The 17,397-nt window shown below is 46.7% G+C and overlaps 1 protein-coding gene across 1 annotated transcript in view; it reads right to left on the bottom strand.

Annotated features, from left to right (window-relative positions):
* The window catches only part of RHCG (Rh family C glycoprotein), a 167,337-nt gene that overhangs the window by 75,232 nt on the left and 74,708 nt on the right, over positions 1 to 17,397 (bottom strand). The gene's annotated exons all lie outside the window — the stretch shown is intronic.

The following is a 17,397-nucleotide window of genomic DNA, read 5'->3' as shown; positions in this document are numbered from 1 at the left end:
GTGTAGTGTCTGAAGCAGGTTCCCTACGGAATCTGGAAACTGAGTTGAAAGGAAGTAGCAGGAAAGGCGGTGGGCCACCAGAAAATAAATGGGAGCTCAGGAACCCCAAGGACAGAGGAAGTAGGCTGCGGATACAGAACTGAAGGACCCCGTTGCGATCCAGGGTAAGGCGTGCCTGGAAGCACACCCGGAAAAAAGGTTGGGCCTACGTGGCTGACAGGCAGCACAGAGGTGTCCCAACCATCATGATGGGTGCTGGTGATCCTCCCTCCGGATCGAAACAAAGGGGGGGGATATGTGACAGAGCGAGGCTCTGTCCTTATGAAATCGGAGGAAAAAGAGACAGAGTTTGCATATCTCCAGCCCTGTGTCCAGGTCTTGAGGATAACGAGCAGGGTGTGTGCCCAGCTGCACACAGGCCATATAACAAAGGGCTGTTGGGAATGGAGTGTGGAGGGATGGTGGAGTGGAGTAGCTTGCTGCTGTGCATGTCCAAAGAGCCCAAAGCTGTGTGCGTTGAAGGGTTGAAGCTGTGTGCATCCAAGGAGTCCAAAGCTGTGTGTTGAAGGGCTTGAAGCTGTGTGCGTCCAAGGAGCCTAAGACTGTGTGTATCCAAGCAGCTTGTTTGAGGGGCAAGTACTTATAGCAGCACTACTGCTGAAGAGTAGCCAGGTGGGCTAGCATTTTCATTTGGATTGTGTGTATTGAATTTAAGATTGGACCCCTGCGTGGGATTCCTGGATGGACTATTATTTTGTTTTTCCTTTTAATAAACGTGGGCTACCAGGCCCTTAACTATAAACGCCTGCCTGATGTGGACTGAAAAATGCCTCTAACCACTTGAGCTAAACACCCCAATGTTACAGCAGATATATAAAAAAAAAAAATCTTTCTGTGCTTGTATTTAGCACAGAATTGCATAAAAAAAAAGGTTTTGCCTTCAGTTATACTTTAACTACAGTGGCAGCTGGTGCTCAAAATTTTTGGGGGGAATCAAGTAAACTTATAAATGCCGCCCCCCCACCCCCATCAATTGCAGCCTCACTGTGCCCATAAAATTCAGCCATTGTGCCCATCATACGCAGGCACTGTGCCCATCATATACAGCCACTTGTGCCCATCATATGCAGCCACTTGTGCCCATCATATGCAGCCACTGTGACAGAGGAGACTTACTGACCTCTGCTCCAGCTCCTCTTCCTAAGCGCCAGGCATTCAATAGGGTGGTCTGGCGGTTTGACCAATCAGGAAACACGTCTGATGCCCTGCCTCCTGATTAGCGGGGAGGAAAGTTAGTGTGAAAATAGCGGAAATTCATTTGCTATCGTCACACAATTGGGTGGGATCAGGGCAGAATCTCCGTGCCCCGAGCCCACCCTATTTTGAAGCCTTTTAGAGCCTATGGCTCTAATCAGGTGCGTCAAAATGTACCACCCCCTCTCTCCCCGCCATAGGAATCCATGCGTCCGGCGTCCTGAAAGGGGCCGGGCACATGGATGGGGGCGCCCACAGTGCACGGGCCACCACTATTTAACTACTTCGATACTGGGCACTTTCATTTCCTTCCTGCCCAGGCCAGTTTTCAGCTTTCAGTGCTATCACACTTTGAATGACAATTGCACCGCCATGCAACATTGTACCCAAATGACATTTTTACAATTTTCTTCCCACAAATAGAGCTTTCTTTTGGCGGTATTTAATCACTGCTTGTTTTTTTTTATTTTAATGCTAAAAAAATGAAAACAAAACAAAAACAAATAAAAAGTTTGTCAGTAAATTTTGTAAAAAATGATTTTCTCCTTCACTAATGCGCATTGATGAGACTGCAATGATGGGCACTGATAGGCACTGATGAGGGGGCACTTATGGGCACCAATGAGCCGACACTGATGGCCACTGATAGGTGGCACAGATGGAGGGCACTGTTGGGCACTGAAAGGCAGCACTGACCGACATCACTGATGGGCATTGATTGGTGTCCCAGATGGGCACTGATTGGTGTCACAGATGGCACTGCTGGGGCCACATTGATAATCAGTGCCCTGATTACCTGTACGCTCTCTGTTGTGAGGAGATGCCACTGATTGGCACTTCCGAAAAATGGCACTTCCGTGTTTACGTGTAATCAGCTGTGATTGGACACAGCTGATCACATGGTTAAAGAGTGGCATCATCGGCTCTTTACCCAGATCGGGGTCACGTTGAGTCCTGTGTACACGGTGCAACCGCCACACTGCGTACCCCCCACAGGTGCACGAGAGTGGTGACACTGAGTGACATCATATGACGTTGCCCCAGAACAAGAAGGGATCCCGCCCACCGTCAGTTTACTAAATGGTGGGTGGGAGGTAATTAAGAGCTTGTTCACTCTAGCAGTTGAGGGACAGTAAAACCCAACAGTTGAGACACTTTTTTAGCTGTCTCCTATTAGCTACAGGGCCAGTGGCTGGGGATGTACAGGAATGACTGTATACTGCCTGTCGCTTTGCAACAGCCCGGAAAATGCATGCAATGCACATGGTTGCAGTGCAGAGTACAAGAGTTGAAAGCAGCGGTTAGAAAGTGATACAACGCCTCCTCTCTGCCTGTCAAATGCTCTCTGAAGAGTGACTGAATACAGATTGCTCTTTAGAGATCAATGCATGTGTGAACTAGCCCTAAAAAAAAGGTATTTGGACCACAGTTGATGATGATAAAAAGTAATAGGCACCTATATATTGGGATTATACATATATTTTGAACATGATCTTTACGTCTACTTGCTGAAAATCATTAACCGAACACGGTGAATCTCTCTCGTGTACGCTGGCAATCAAAGTCAAAATGTCATGTATTGTCAGAAATATTTACATTTCTGTAAAACGAGCTAGCTAACACTAGAAAACCTTGTTAAAGTTATTGAATAAACTAGACAAACACTGTGCAAATCCAGCAGCTCTGTTTTATAGCTGTGTACAGTATTTAGGAAGGAACGCGTGGGGGAAAGCATTGAAAGACTAATAAAAGACATAGGGAGTCATCTTTGGCATAGAAGTCATACTGCTATTGGTAAAGGAATTGGAAGCTATAACAGTAGTCAAATGGTCCAAGAAAAATATACAAATGATACCTTAGTAGCAATACAATTCAAAATGAATACAGAATAATGTGATACACTGTATTGTATTCCTTATTATATCATTTCTTTTAGTTTATATACTTAAAGGCTAAGTTCACTTTTTTTTTTCACTAAATTCCAGCTTCCCTACGCTGCACAACAAAATGTACACTGAGGTGGTTTTACTGGAAGGAACGCTGATCTGCTGGAGACACTCAGACATGATAAGTGGTGAGTGGTGAGTGAGCAGTCAGAGTAATCGGGGGAAAAATGCCACACAACCCGGGCGCATGGCAGATTGGACAATTAACTGGGCACGGTTTCAGTTTTCAGCGCTGTCACACTTTGAATTACAATTGCGCAGTCATGCAACACAGTACTCATATTAAAAAATGTTATCTTTTTTTCATACAAATACTTACATACTTTCATTTGGTGGCATTTAATCACCACAGTTTTTTTTGTTTGTTTGTTTGCTAAACAAATGAAAAAAGTCTGAGAATTAAAAAAAAAAAAAAAAAAAAAAATCAATCAATAAATTTCATTGTTATAAAACTTTTCAAACAGGTAATTTTTCTCCTTCACTTATGTGTGTTGATGAGGCAGCACTGATGGGCTTTGATGAGGTGGCACTGGTGTGGTGGCACTTATAGGCACGGATAGGTGGCACTGATGAGGTAGCACTGATGGGCATGGATAGGTGGCACTGATGAGGCTGCACTGATTGGCATTGCTAGACAGTACTAATAGGTGGCACTGATTGGCATTGATAGACGGCACTCATGAGCACTGATAGGCAGCACTGATAGGTGACACTGATGAGGAGGCACTGGTGGGTACTGATTGGCAGCACTCATGGGCACTGTTGGAACTGCACTGATCATCAGTGCCTTGATTATAAGTGCTGATGTCCCTTTAAAGCAAGCCAGTTATTGGCTCTGTTCTTCTCTCCTCATACTGTCAGCACGAGGAAAAAAAGGCCAATAACCAGCTTGTGTTTACATCCATGATCAGCTGTCATTGGGCACAGCTGATCACGCGTTAAATGGCTGCTGTGACTGGCCCTTTATCCTGATCTGTAATCAACAGATCACTGACTCAGCTATCACCGAGCGCCCCCACATCAATAGCAAACTAAGCCACGCTGTAACCGTTATTTGACTATAGCGTGGGTGGGAAGGGATTAAATGTGAGCATAATAGCATATGGATTTTATGGTTGTATATACTAATCACTTAAATAAAGGTTTTTACACTATAGGATCCTTTTTCCTCTGATTCTATGATAACCCGGATGGATTTGGGAGGAAGAATTGCGGTTACAGTACCTTGGATGATTAACCCCTTGGGGGAAAAGCGTTAATTGACCCCCTCTAACAGAGGGTCAATTCTGTCTGGTGAGGTTTCGTATGTGGTGATGGCCCATCGAGGTGAAGTTGAGCACGGGAGAAGTTTCTGAACAGCAGAGCCCATTATGGTTTAAGAATTTGGTTTGCACACTCTGTACTTTTGAACATTACTAGGGTACTTAGGGAACTCAGTCAAGTAATTGCCAGACCATTGTTCCTAATTTTTACTGACAGTCTACTGACTCGAATGGTACCAGCTGATTGTAGAAAAGCCAATGTAGCACCAATAGTTAAAAAGGCCCCAAAATACATCCTTGGGAATTACAGACCAGTTAGCCTAATATCTATAGTGAGTAAACGCTTGGAGGGGACGATAAGGGACTATATACAAGATTTTAGTAAGGAGAACGGTAAAATTAGCAGTAATCAGCATGGATTCATGAAGAATCATTCTTGCCAAACCAATCTATTAACCTTCTATGAGGAGGTGAGTTGCCATCTAGATAAAGGAAGCCCTGTAGACGTGGTGTATCTGGATTTTGCAAAAGCATTTGACACCATAAACAAAGTAGATTTCTGGAGAAGGTTTATGAACCTATTGAGCTAGATGCAGAGATCCAGAGGATATCACTCATGGATAGAAAGTCTTTATTAGAAATACGTCCTAACACTGCTATGGATAATAAATTCAGGTGGTCCTTTACTACATATTCATTTCAGTCCAGGCAAATTAAAAATACCATCAAAAAACATTGGGGGGTACTCCAGAATGACAGATTTTTGGATTATTTTTGATCAAACGAGTGTTATTTTTAGGGGGGCAAGGTCTATATAGGGGCAGACAGCTCCTAATGTTATAGACCCCCCTAGAAACATCTTCTTCCAACAGTAGTGATGGACGAACTTCCGACGGGACGTTTCGCGAACGCGAAACGCGAACGGACACAAACGTTCGCGAAAACGACCGTTCGCCGCGGGCTCCATTGACTTCAATGGGAGGCGAATTTCGCAAACCTTTAGGTCGAATTTGCGGCCACGGGGTAATTATTAGGGGGTAGCACGTAGTCCCACCACCTGGACAATAGCATAATACATGTATGAGGTGAATTTGGGATCGATAACTACAAGCATTTTTTTTTTATTTGGGAAATTGTTCTGACAATTCAGGACTATGGAGCTAATGAAGGCAATGGAGGAGAGGGAAGGTCAGGGACCAGGGTAGGCAAACAAGAGGGTGCAGGAGATACAGAGCACTGACAGCAGCACCGTAATACAGAGCACTGACATCAGCACCGTGACATACAGCGCTGACAGCAGCTCCGTGACATACAGCGCTGACAGCAGCTCCGTGACATACAGCGCTGACAGCATCTCCGTGACATACAGCGCTGACAGCAGCTCCGTGACATACAGCGCTGACAGCAGCTCCGTGACATACAGCGCTGACAGCAGCACCGTGACATACAGCGCTGACAGCAGCTCCGTGACATACAGCGCTGACAGCAGCTCCGTGACATACAGCGCTGACAGCAGCTCCGTGACATACAGCACTGACAGCAGCTCCGTGACATACAGCGCTGACAGCAGCTCCGTGACATACAGCGCTGACAGCAGCACCGTGACATACAGCGCTGACAGCAGCTCCGTGACATACAGCGCTGACAGCAGCTCCGTGACATACAGCACTGACAGCAGCTCCGTGACATACAGCGCTGACAGCAGCTCCGTGACATACAGCGCTGACAGCAGCACCGTGACATACAGCGCTGACAGCAGCTCCGTGACATACAGCGCTGACAGCAGCTCCGTGACATACAGCGCTGACAGCAGCTCCGTGACATACAGCGCTGACAGCAGCTCCGTGACATACAGCGCTGACAGCAGCTCCGTGACATACAGCGCTGACAGCAGCTCCGTGACATACAGCGCTGACAGCAGCTCCGTGACATACAGCGCTGACAGCAGCACCGTGACATACAGCGCTGACAGCAGCTCCGTGACATACAGCGCTGACAGCAGCTCCGTGACATACAGCGCTGACAGCAGCACCGTGACATACAGCGCTGACAGCAGCTCCGTGACATACAGCGCTGACAGCAGCTCCGTGACATACAGCGCTGACAGCAGCTCCGTGACATACAGCGCTGACAGCAGCTCCGTGACATACAGCGCTGACAGCAGCTCCGTGACATACAGCGCTGACAGCAGCTCCGTGACATACAGCGCTGACAGCAGCTCCGTGACATACAGCGCTGACAGCAGCTCCGTGACATACAGCGCTGACAGCAGCTCCGTGACATACAGCGCTGACAGCAGCTCCGTGACATACAGCGCTGACAGCAGCTCCGTGACATACAGCGCTGACAGCAGCTCCGTGACATACAGCGCTGACAGCAGCTCCGTGACATACAGCGCTGACAGCAGCTCCGTGACATACAGCGCTGACAGCAGCACCGTAAGCAGCCCCAGGAGGAAGTCAGCACAGCACAGGGATGGTGTGATCCCCTCATAATAAGAACCCCCAGGAGGAAGTCAGCACAGCACAGGGATGGTGGGAGCCCCTCATAATAAGAACACCCAGGAGGAAGTCAGCACAGCACAGGGATGGTGGGAACCCCTCATAATAAGCAGCCCCAGTAGAAATATGACACCGCTCAACCTCTTCAAAGAGGAGGGTAGGGGCATATAGTACGGTGTGCTTTTTTGGGTCAGGGAAGTGAGCCAAATGAATTAAGAAGGTCTGTGTGCTTGATTCCAAAAATTGTTTATAGACATATACATGGTCTACTGATCACATGTGTTGAATTCCTCCGAGATCCATGCCTCATTCATTTTTAGAAATGTGAGGTAGTTAACACTGTGGTGAGCTAGGCGAGTACGCTTATCGGTCACAATCCCCCCTGCTGCGCTGAACGTCCTTTCGGACAGGACACTGGATGAGGGGCAAGCCAACAGTTCGATTGCAAATTGGGCAAGCTCTGGCCAGAGGTCAAGCCTGCCCACCCAGTAGTCTAGGGGTTCATCACTCCTCAGAGCGTCCACATCGGCCGTTAACCCAATGTAGTCGGACACCTGACGGTCTAGGCGTTCCCTGATGCTGGATCCGGATGACACCTGTCGATGGGTCGGCTGAAAGAATGACCTCATATCCGAAGTCACCAACACATCTTCAAACCGGCCTCTTCTTGCAGGCGCTGTTGGATTGGTACCCGCAAATCCTTCTCTGGGAGTGGGAATTGCTCCTCTGCCAGCGCACGCAAAAGCAGAATGCAGCATTTCTCGAAGCAAGGCCTGGAAGTGCTGCATTCTGACAGCCCTCTGCGACGGCGGTAACATTTCCGCCATTTTGTGTTTGTACCGGGGGTCTAAGTACGTTGCCACCCAGTACTGGTCCTTGACCCTCATGCTTTTTATACGGGGGTCCCTATTAAAACACTGGAGCATGAAGGCCCCCATTTGCACTAAAGTGGAAGCGGTGTGGTGGCCTGGCTCCTGCTCATCATCCAGGATAATGTCGTCCTCTTCATTCTCCTCTCCCCATCCTCGCACAACAGGGATCCCAGAAAGGTTTAAAGCATGCTCTTCTTGCTCCTGCTCATCCGCCCCGGCACCATCCTCCTCTGACTCCTCATCAGACTCCTGTTGTTGACTTGTCTCAGATAGAGTAGCCCCCCCTGGGAATTCATCCAGCATTGCGACTTCCTCATCTTCCCGCTCCTGCTCCTCCACAGCCTGATCAATGACACGACGCAATGCACGCTCCAGAAAGAAGGCATAAGGTACCATGTCACTGATGGCGCCATGGCTGCGACTGACCAGTTTGGTGATCTCCTCAAATGGCCGCAGAAGTCTGCATGTGTCGCGCATGAGCAGCCACTGGCGCGGTGAAAAAAAACCCAGCTCCCCAGAACCGTTTCTTTCGCAGAGTTCATACAGGTAGACGTTAACTGCACGTTTCTGCTGGAGCAGCCTATCAAGCATATAGAAGGTTGAGTTCCATCGCGTCGGGCAATCGCAAATAAGACGTCTGACCGGCAGATGGTGTCGCCGCTGAATGTCAGCAAGGCGAGCCATGGCCGTGTAAGATCTTCTGAAATGGGCCGAGATTTTCCTTGCCTGCCGCAAGATGTCCTGGACCCCAGGGTATTTGACAAGGAATCGCTGCACGACCAAGTTTAAGACGTGTGCCATGCACGGCACGTGCGTGATTTTGCCCTGTTTCAATGCGCTAAGCAGATTGGCACCGTTGTCACACACCACTTTACCAACTGTCAAATTGAGCGGTGTTAGCCACTCATCTGCCTGTGAACGCAAAGCTGAAAGGAGTGCCGGGCCAGTGTGGCTCTTTGCTTCCAGGCACAACAGACGCAGCACGGCATGGCAACGTCTCACCTGGCATGTGGAATAGGTTCTGGGGAGCTTGGGCGGTGCAGTGGAAGAGACGCTAGCAGCGGAAAAGGAGGAGGCAGCTGAGGAGGAGAGGGAGGAGGATGGAGTAGGAGGAGGAGAAGAAGAGTCAGGCCTGCATGCAATCCGTGGCGGTAAAACCAAATCTACACGGGTGCCACGGGTTACATGCTTGACGGCCGTCAGAAGGTTCACCCAGTGGGCAGTAAAACTGATATACCTTCCCTGCCCGTGTTTGCTAGACCACGTGTCTGTGGTCAGATGTATCTTGGCACCGACACTGTGTGCCAGAGATACATTCACTTGCCGCTGAACATGGCCATATAGCTCTGGGATGCCCTTCTCTGAGAAATACTTCCTTCCTGGGACCTTCCATTGTGGTGTTCCAATGGCCACAAATTTGCGAAAGGCCTCCGAGTCCACCAGTTTATATGGCAGTAGTTGGCGGGCTATGAGTTCTGACAAGCCAGCCGCCAACCGTTGGGCAAGAGGGTTATCCGGCGTCATCATTTTTTTACGCTCAAACATTAGGCCCACGGAAGCCTGCCTTTTTGCAGAAAAATGTGAGCTTGGCGTGATGGAAGGTGGAGTGGAGGACAATTGTGAGGAGAGAGGAGAAGGAGAAGTAGAAGACGAGGCTGGACGGTGAGAGCCTGCAGTGTGGCTTTGTGTGTTCCGTTGCTCCCACTGGGCTCGGTGATGGCTGCTCATGTGCCTTCTTAAGGCGGTCGTCCCTAGGTGAGTATTGGGCTTACCGCGACTAACGCGTTGACTGCAAAGATTGCAGATGGCAACGCTATTGTCAGCAGCGGACACGTTAAAAAAAGCCCACACTGCGGAGCCATGTGCCGGTGTCCTGGGAGCGCCAGATGTGACCGTACATGGTCGATGACTCGCTCCTGATACATTTGCAGTCTGCTTTGTCCCTGCTGTGCAATGTAAGTCATTGCTGCTTCTCCTCCCTATCTGCTGGTCCATATCTCCCTCTGAACTCCCCTCCTCTTCCTCTCTTGTGGGCACCCACGTGACATCACTAGACACGTCATCATCAACGTCACCTTCCCCACCGCTATAAGTAGAGTAGGCAGCAACACCGGGGACCAACCTCCTCCTTGGGCTGATCTGGGTACTGGCGTCAGACTGCTGAGTAGCGCTTGTTGCTACCTCCTCTTCCTGATCCAATACCAAGAGTGGCTGCGCATCAGAAATGTCCTCTTGATATGGATCGGAAAATAATTCCAGTGACTCAAGCGGAAGGTATGTGGTGGTGGTGGTGGTGGTCGTGTTGTTGGTGGTAGTGTCTTTGGGGGTGCACATAGCAGAGAGTGAAGAAGAGGGTGCAGATCGAGAGGATGAGGAGGGTGCAGAAGAGTAAGGCTGAGCGAGCCACTCAACCAAGTCTGGTGCATCCTTTAAAGTAATTGAACGCACCTTCTGCAACTTCCCACTTTGGCTCAAGCCTGTTGCTCCTGCCCTACCCCTACCACCCCTGCGGAAGGGCCTGCCTCTTCCTCTGCATGTCATTTTTTAAATGACCCTGTGACAAAACTCTTAGTCCCTATACCGCTGAAGGACTGCTGCAGTATAGGTGAGCGGTCAGCAGTGGTGCACGTCAACCCTATCTATTGTGGACCGATAGCGGTCCTTACAGAACAGCAGACTGTACCGCACTCAAGCCTATGTACCGTAGCACCCTATACCAAGTTACCAGTCCTTATAAGAACTTTTGTGGACCAAGCAGGTTGTGTATTAGTGTTTAGCAGACTGTACGTCAGTCCCTATACCGCTGAAGGACTGCTGCAGTATAGGGCAGCGGTCAGCAGTGGTGCACGTCAACCCTATCTATTGTGGACCGATAGCGGTCCTTACAGAACAGCAGACTGTACCGCACTCAAGCCTATGTACCGTAGCACCCTATACCAAGTTACCAGTCCTTATAAGAACTTTTGTGGACCAAGCAGGTTGTGTATTAGTGTTTAGCAGACTGTACGTCAGTCCCTATACCGCTGAAGGACTGCTGCAGTATAGGGCAGCGGTCAGCAGTGGTGCACGTCAACCCTATCTATTGTGGACCGATAGCGGTCCTTACAGAACAGCAGACTGTACCGCACTCAAGCCTATGTACCGTAGCACCCTATACCAAGTTACCAGTCCTTATAAGAACTTTTGTGGAACAAGCAGGTTGTGTGTTAGTGATTAGCAGACTGTACGTCAGTCCCTATACCAATGAAGGACTGCTGCAGTATAGGGCAGCGGTCAGCAGTAGTGCACGGCAACCCTATGTATTGTGGACCGATAGCGGTCCTTACAGAACAGCAGACTGTACCGCACTCAAGCCTATGTACCGTAGCACCCTATACCAAGTTACCAGTCCTTATAAGAACTTTTGTGGACCAAGCAGGTTGTGTATTAGTGTTTAGCAGACTGTACGTCAGTCCCTATACCGCTGAAGGACTGCTGCAGTATAGGGCAGCGGTCAGCAGTGGTGCACGTCAACCCTATGTATTGTGGACCGATAGCGGTCCTTACAGAACAGCAGACTGTAACGCACTCAGGCCTATGTACCGTAGCACCCTATACCAAGTTACCAGTCCTTATAAGAACTTTTGTGGACCAAGCAGGTTGTGTGTTAGTGATTAGCAGACTGTACGTCAGTCCCTATACCAATGAAGGACTGCTGCAGTATAGGGCAGCGGTCAGCAGTAGTGCACGGCAACCCTATGTATTGTGGACCGATAGCGGTCCTTACAGAACAGCAGACTGTAACGCACTCAGGCCTATGTACCGTAGCACCCTATACCAAGTTACCAGTCCTTATAAAAACTTTTGTGGACCAAGCAGGTTGTGTGTTAGTGTTTAGCAGACTGTGCGTCAGTCCCTATACCGCTGAAGGACTGCTGCAGTATAGGGCAGCGGTCAGCAGTGGTGCACGTCAACCCTATCTATTGTGGACCGATAGCGGTCCTTACAGAACAGCAGACTGTACCGCACTCAAGCCTATGTACCGTAGCACCCTATACCAAGTTACCAGTCCTTATAAGAACTTTTGTGGAACAAGCAGGTTGTGTGTTAGTGATTAGCAGACTGTACGTCAGTCCCTATACCAATGAAGGACTGCTGCAGTATAGGGCAGCGGTCAGCAGTAGTGCACGGCAACCCTATGTATTGTGGACCGATAGCGGTCCTTACAGAACAGCAGACTGTACCGCACTCAAGCCTATGTACCGTAGCACCCTATACCAAGTTACCAGTCCTTATAAGAACTTTTGTGGACCAAGCAGGTTGTGTGTTAGTGATTAGCAGACTGTACGTCAGTCCCTATACCAATGAAGGACTGCTGCAGTATAGGGCAGCGGTCAGCAGTAGTGCACGGCAACCCTATGTATTGTGGACCGATAGCGGTCCTTACAGAACAGCAGACTGTACCGCACCCAAGCCTATGTACCGTAGCACCCTAGACAGACCAAGTTACCAGTCCTGATAAAGAGCTTTGTGGAACAAGTGAGTTGTGAATGATTAGCAGACTGCAGCAGAAGGGCAGCAGTCAAGTATAATATTCTTTCTATATTTGGAAGAAAGAATATTATACGTGTACAAGCCTATTACCGTACCACTGATACCAGTCCTGAAAAGAACCTTTGTGGAACTAATAGTAACAGCAAGTCTTTAAAATTATCCTCACTGCCTGACACACTGCTTCCTGCCTGTCCCTATACAAATTGGCAAAAAAGAGTAGGCTGGAACGATTAGCTGGAACAGCTCTTTTGTGGACCTGATAGTAACAGCTAATGATGATGATGATGATGATGATGAAGAAAGACTAATCTGGCTGAGCTGTCCCTAAAATAGCAGCATACAGCGCTCTGTCCCTTTATCTAAACTGACAAAAGAAACTCAGGCTGCTGACCTAACACCTATACCAGTCCTGAAAAGAACTTTTGTGTACCAAATAGCTAGCGTTTTCTCTGTCCCTACTCCACACAGGATCCTTTCCCTACAGTGACAGAAGAAAGAATGTAAAATGGCCACCGGATCGGGTGTATTTATAGGTTAGGGGGAATGTCCAAGTGTCCATGAGCTGTCATGTCTCAATTGGTTGTCCTGTAACACATGATAAACGTGTCACGAAAGGTTAAAGTTCTTGTATACATTAAACACGTAAGTCCGCCGGGGCGAACGACGGAAAAAGGCGTTCGAACCCGCGGACGGCGAAAGTCGGAAATTCGCCGCGAAACGACCGCCGGGCGAACCGTTCGGCCATCACTATCCAACAGTGCTAGGGCTATTTTCCATGCAGGATATGTAATGCATGTCTTCACAATACCAGCGGTAGACGGAAAACTGAGACATTTCAATCATCTGTCACACAACTGATGTACCCCATGAAACATTTCACTACCTGTGCCACTAAATTTTTAGTGTACCTCCTGACTTGTCCTTGCAAAAAGCAATACGTAGGGCGCACCATAACAACTTTTTCTATTAGAGTTAATGAACATCTAACCAATATTAAGGCAGGAAAAAACAATCATAGTGTTCCTAGACACTATTTGAAATACCATTACAAAGACCTTAACGGTACTCAATTTTTGATTATTGATTGCCAATTGGAGGGGAGAGTCCCGTTTATGTTGGGTTTCCAGACTTGAGACTTATTGGATTCATGAGCTTCGGGTCCTACTCGACATATGGCATGAATGTCGAGTGGGATATTAACTTTTGTATTAACCAAGACTAAATTTAAAAAAAAATCGCCCATTTCCTTCTTTTTTTTATGTTATCTTCAGAGATATAGTCATATTGGATATATTCCTTATATCATATTTCATTATTTATATTTTATGTTTGGATCATATATATTTTTCGTATTTTGGTTTTCAAAACACATCATCAATGAGGTGGTTTAGTCCCCTCACAATATAAGTATTATTTTATTGACCGTTCCTATCGAGGTTTGGAACTGAACAGCTGACCACTCCAGGAGGCCTTTCTAGCCTCATGTCTAATTGATCAATATTGATTGGATATTGTTGGTTATGATATTTATTTATGTATGTGCAATGGGGGGAGCAGTTAGATGCCCCTGTAGATGTCCTAGTAGGACGAAACGGGTTGGGAAAGGTTTATCGCTCCCCACATTGCTTTTTATCCATTTGTGATCTTTTTTTTATTCTCTGTATGTCGTTTTTTTTAAATGAACCTACTTTTTTGACCTGCATTATTGGAGCCCCTTCCAACAGAGTTTAACAAGACTCGTGGCCACTCATTAAAATTAGAAGGAAGGAGGTTTAACCTTAAACTATGTAGAGGGTTCTGTACTGTAAGCGTGGCAAGGATGTGGAATTCCCTTCCACAGGCGGTGGTCTCAGCGGGGAGCATTGATAGTTTCAAGAAACTATTAGATAAGCACCTGAACGGCCGTAACATACAGGGATATGCAATGTAATACTGACATATAATCACACACATAGGTTGGACTTGATGAACTTGTGTCTTTTTTCAACCTCCCCTACTATGTAACTATGTAACTGTGTGACTAGTCATTGCACAAGCAAGAGGAAAATTGGAAGAGCCACTTAATGAATATTGTTAATAGTGAACTTTTACACTAATGTTGCACTGCATGGGATATTCTAATTTAGAAATTGCTATAAATTATTTATTTCTTGGATAGAGCACTGTGATATAGACACAATTTAAAAAATTTTATATGGTCACAGCGTTGCATGACCGCGCAATTGTCTTTGTCAAAGTTTGACAGTGCTGAATGCTGAAAATGGGCTTGGGCAGGAAGGGGGTAAAATGTTCTGGTTTTGAAGTGGTTAAAGACAGAAGGGATGGAAAATAAAAAAAGTAAGGGAGAGTTGATTGTTTTTGTCTGGTCAGGGTTTCTTAGATGGGTGTTTGATTTCTCCCACCTGCTTCCAGAATATAGGACAGGGAGAGTCAAATGAACATTTATCATGCTCCAGTCAATCCCTAGAAGGAGGCAGCCAGAAGATGGCTGGGGGCTCTTTCCTCTGCCAGGAGAGTTTGAGTTCTCTTGGGGCTGCTGCCCCTGGAGGCAGCCTAACTGAGTCAAGGATTGTAGTCTGGGCCTCAGCAGGAGTTAAGCCGAGGGCCTGGAGAAAATTGCAAAGATGATTTTTGCTACAGTCTGGGCTTCATTAGGAGCTGGACTATGGGCCTAGGGAAGGCTGATAATGGATCAGTGCTGGAGGCACTGCCATATGCCCCGATCTGGAGAAGAATCCGTTATCTCCCTCACTCTCCCAGCTGTTGTGTACGGCGCCGCAGACACCGTAAGACCTGATTTGGGACTTTCATGTGTGACTGCAGTTATAAGGATTTAGTGTGAAGAATGTCCTCCTATTGCTTGCCATGATCATTTTGGAGTATCTCGTGGCCTTTAAACCTCTCTCCTGTTCATGTTATTCAGCAATACATTCTAAAAAGACATCCCCTTTGTCTTTGGCAGGCAGTCTCTGTACTATCAAGGCGTATTTTCAGTGGCCCCTTTGGGGGTGAGCCCCGCATATAAATGAAAAACAAACTCTGTAGCCATTTACTGAAAATGTATGCACAGCACTACTAAAGTTTTGTTATACAGGGATTGATGTACTAAAACTGGAGAGTGCAAAATCTGGTGCAGCTCTGCAGAGAAACCAATCGGCTTCCAGTTTTTTGTTTTTTTTTGCCACAGCTTAATTGAACAAGGTGAAGTCAAAAGCTGATTGGCTACCATGCACAGCTGCACCAGATTTTGCACTCTCTAGTTTTAGTAAATCAACCCCACTGTGTCATACAGTGTGGGAAGACTAATGAGGTTTTTGTAATTTTATGTATCCTTTAAGGAGGGTTGTGCTGAGAACTTGGAACAATAGGATTGCATTATAAACACAAGTTCAGGTCAAGGGTATCCATGACCAAAGGAATCCAACAAACACGAAAGCAACAGCTAGACTGTGGCCAGTTTGAACCAAACTTGCCAGGTAAACTAGGACTGTCATATTAAAGAAATAAGAAAGCTCTGGACCCAGTTACAGCCTTGATTCTTTAATTCCTAACCCTTTATACTGCCACAATACAAGTGCCATGTACTCAAGCAGTCTTTTATATAGGCTACAGGTGTTTGCTTTTTATTACACTAAATTGAAGTAAATTCACCTTTTTTTTCCCTTCTAAACTTCAGCGTCCATATGTGCCCATATACAATTAATGTACCTCTGCTGCAGAAAAGTAAAAAGCTTTCTATGATTTTTAAACCAAGTCCTTACCTCAGTCCGGGTGTGGTAAAACACTATATCTATAATCTGATTGTACAATCTCTGTACAATTTACTTTAGATTTACCAAAACAATGGAATAGGAGGACCCACCAGGGGGTAACTAGAACCTTCAGGACCCCATTGCAAGAAACCATGAAGAGTCTCTCTGAACCCCATCCGGGGGGCGCTTCCCTCCAAGCTCAGTGGCGCAGCCCGATAGTGACCTTTTTAACCCTGGTAGTTCCACCACTGGTGTCAGTAGTTTTTTATTTTAATTATTTTTACCATTTTGTTTATTTTTTTTTTTTACAATATTATTTTATTAATTATATTTACAATTTTTTTTTTTAGGAGCCCCATTGGGGGCTTTGGGGATATATCAGGGGTTTAAACAGACCTGATCTTTCACCTTTTGAAAGAGAAAGGAGATCAAGAACACAGCCCTCAATTTCCATCTCAGAATGAATGGACGGGAATAGCTCTGCAGAGAGCTTTCCGTTCATTCACAAGCTGAAGCATAGTAAACACAGTTTACCACGCCACAGTTATCAATGAACAGGATCGGTACAGACCACTAGACATGTGCACTGACAAAAAATTTGTTTATTTTCGTTACATTTCTTTGTGCTTTTTTCGGAAATTCAAAAAAAATTATAAAAATCGATAATTCGTAAATCCGAAAATCCGAAATTCGTAAATCTAAAAATTCGAAATTCGTAAATCTGGAAATCCGAAATTCAGAAATGTTTAAATTTCGGAAGTTTTGATATTCGGAAATTCTGAAGTTTCAGAAATTAAAAAATTTGGAAATTCAGAATGAACAAATTTGTCAAAATTTGTTAAAAAAACCGAATTCGGAACTAAACGAATTGCACATGTCTACAGACCACTGACTATTAATTCAGAGAAGAAAGGCTCTAGGAAAATGATGCATTTATCAGCTCCTTCCCTGCTCTCCATCCTAACAGCATCCCCTATAGCGTCAAGCGGGAAAGGGTGTAAGGTGATGGGGGGGGGGGGGTAAGGGGGGCCAGAACAGAGCACAGGGGGGCCAGGAGAAAGCATAGGGGCAGGAGAACACAAAGGCGGGGCAGAAGAAAGAAGCTGGATAGGCGGAGCGGCGGGAGGGGGGGGGGGGCTGCATACAGAGGAACCAATCTCTCCATTTTCCAGAATTGCCCATTCAGTGGCTGCAGGTAGGAAAATGGAGAGACCGATTCCTCTATATGCAGCCGTTCCACATCTCCTCCTATCCAAGTGTACAGGGCAATCGCACCG

Source organism: Lithobates pipiens, unplaced genomic scaffold (genome assembly GCF_037356315.1).
Source record: "Lithobates pipiens isolate NorthernLeopardFrog02 unplaced genomic scaffold, aLitPip1_a1.2 Scaffold_8, whole genome shotgun sequence".
Taxonomy (NCBI): domain Eukaryota; kingdom Metazoa; phylum Chordata; class Amphibia; order Anura; family Ranidae; genus Lithobates; species Lithobates pipiens.
The sequence above is the reverse complement of the archived record's forward strand: the minus strand, read 5'-3'. Positions and strand labels throughout refer to the sequence as shown.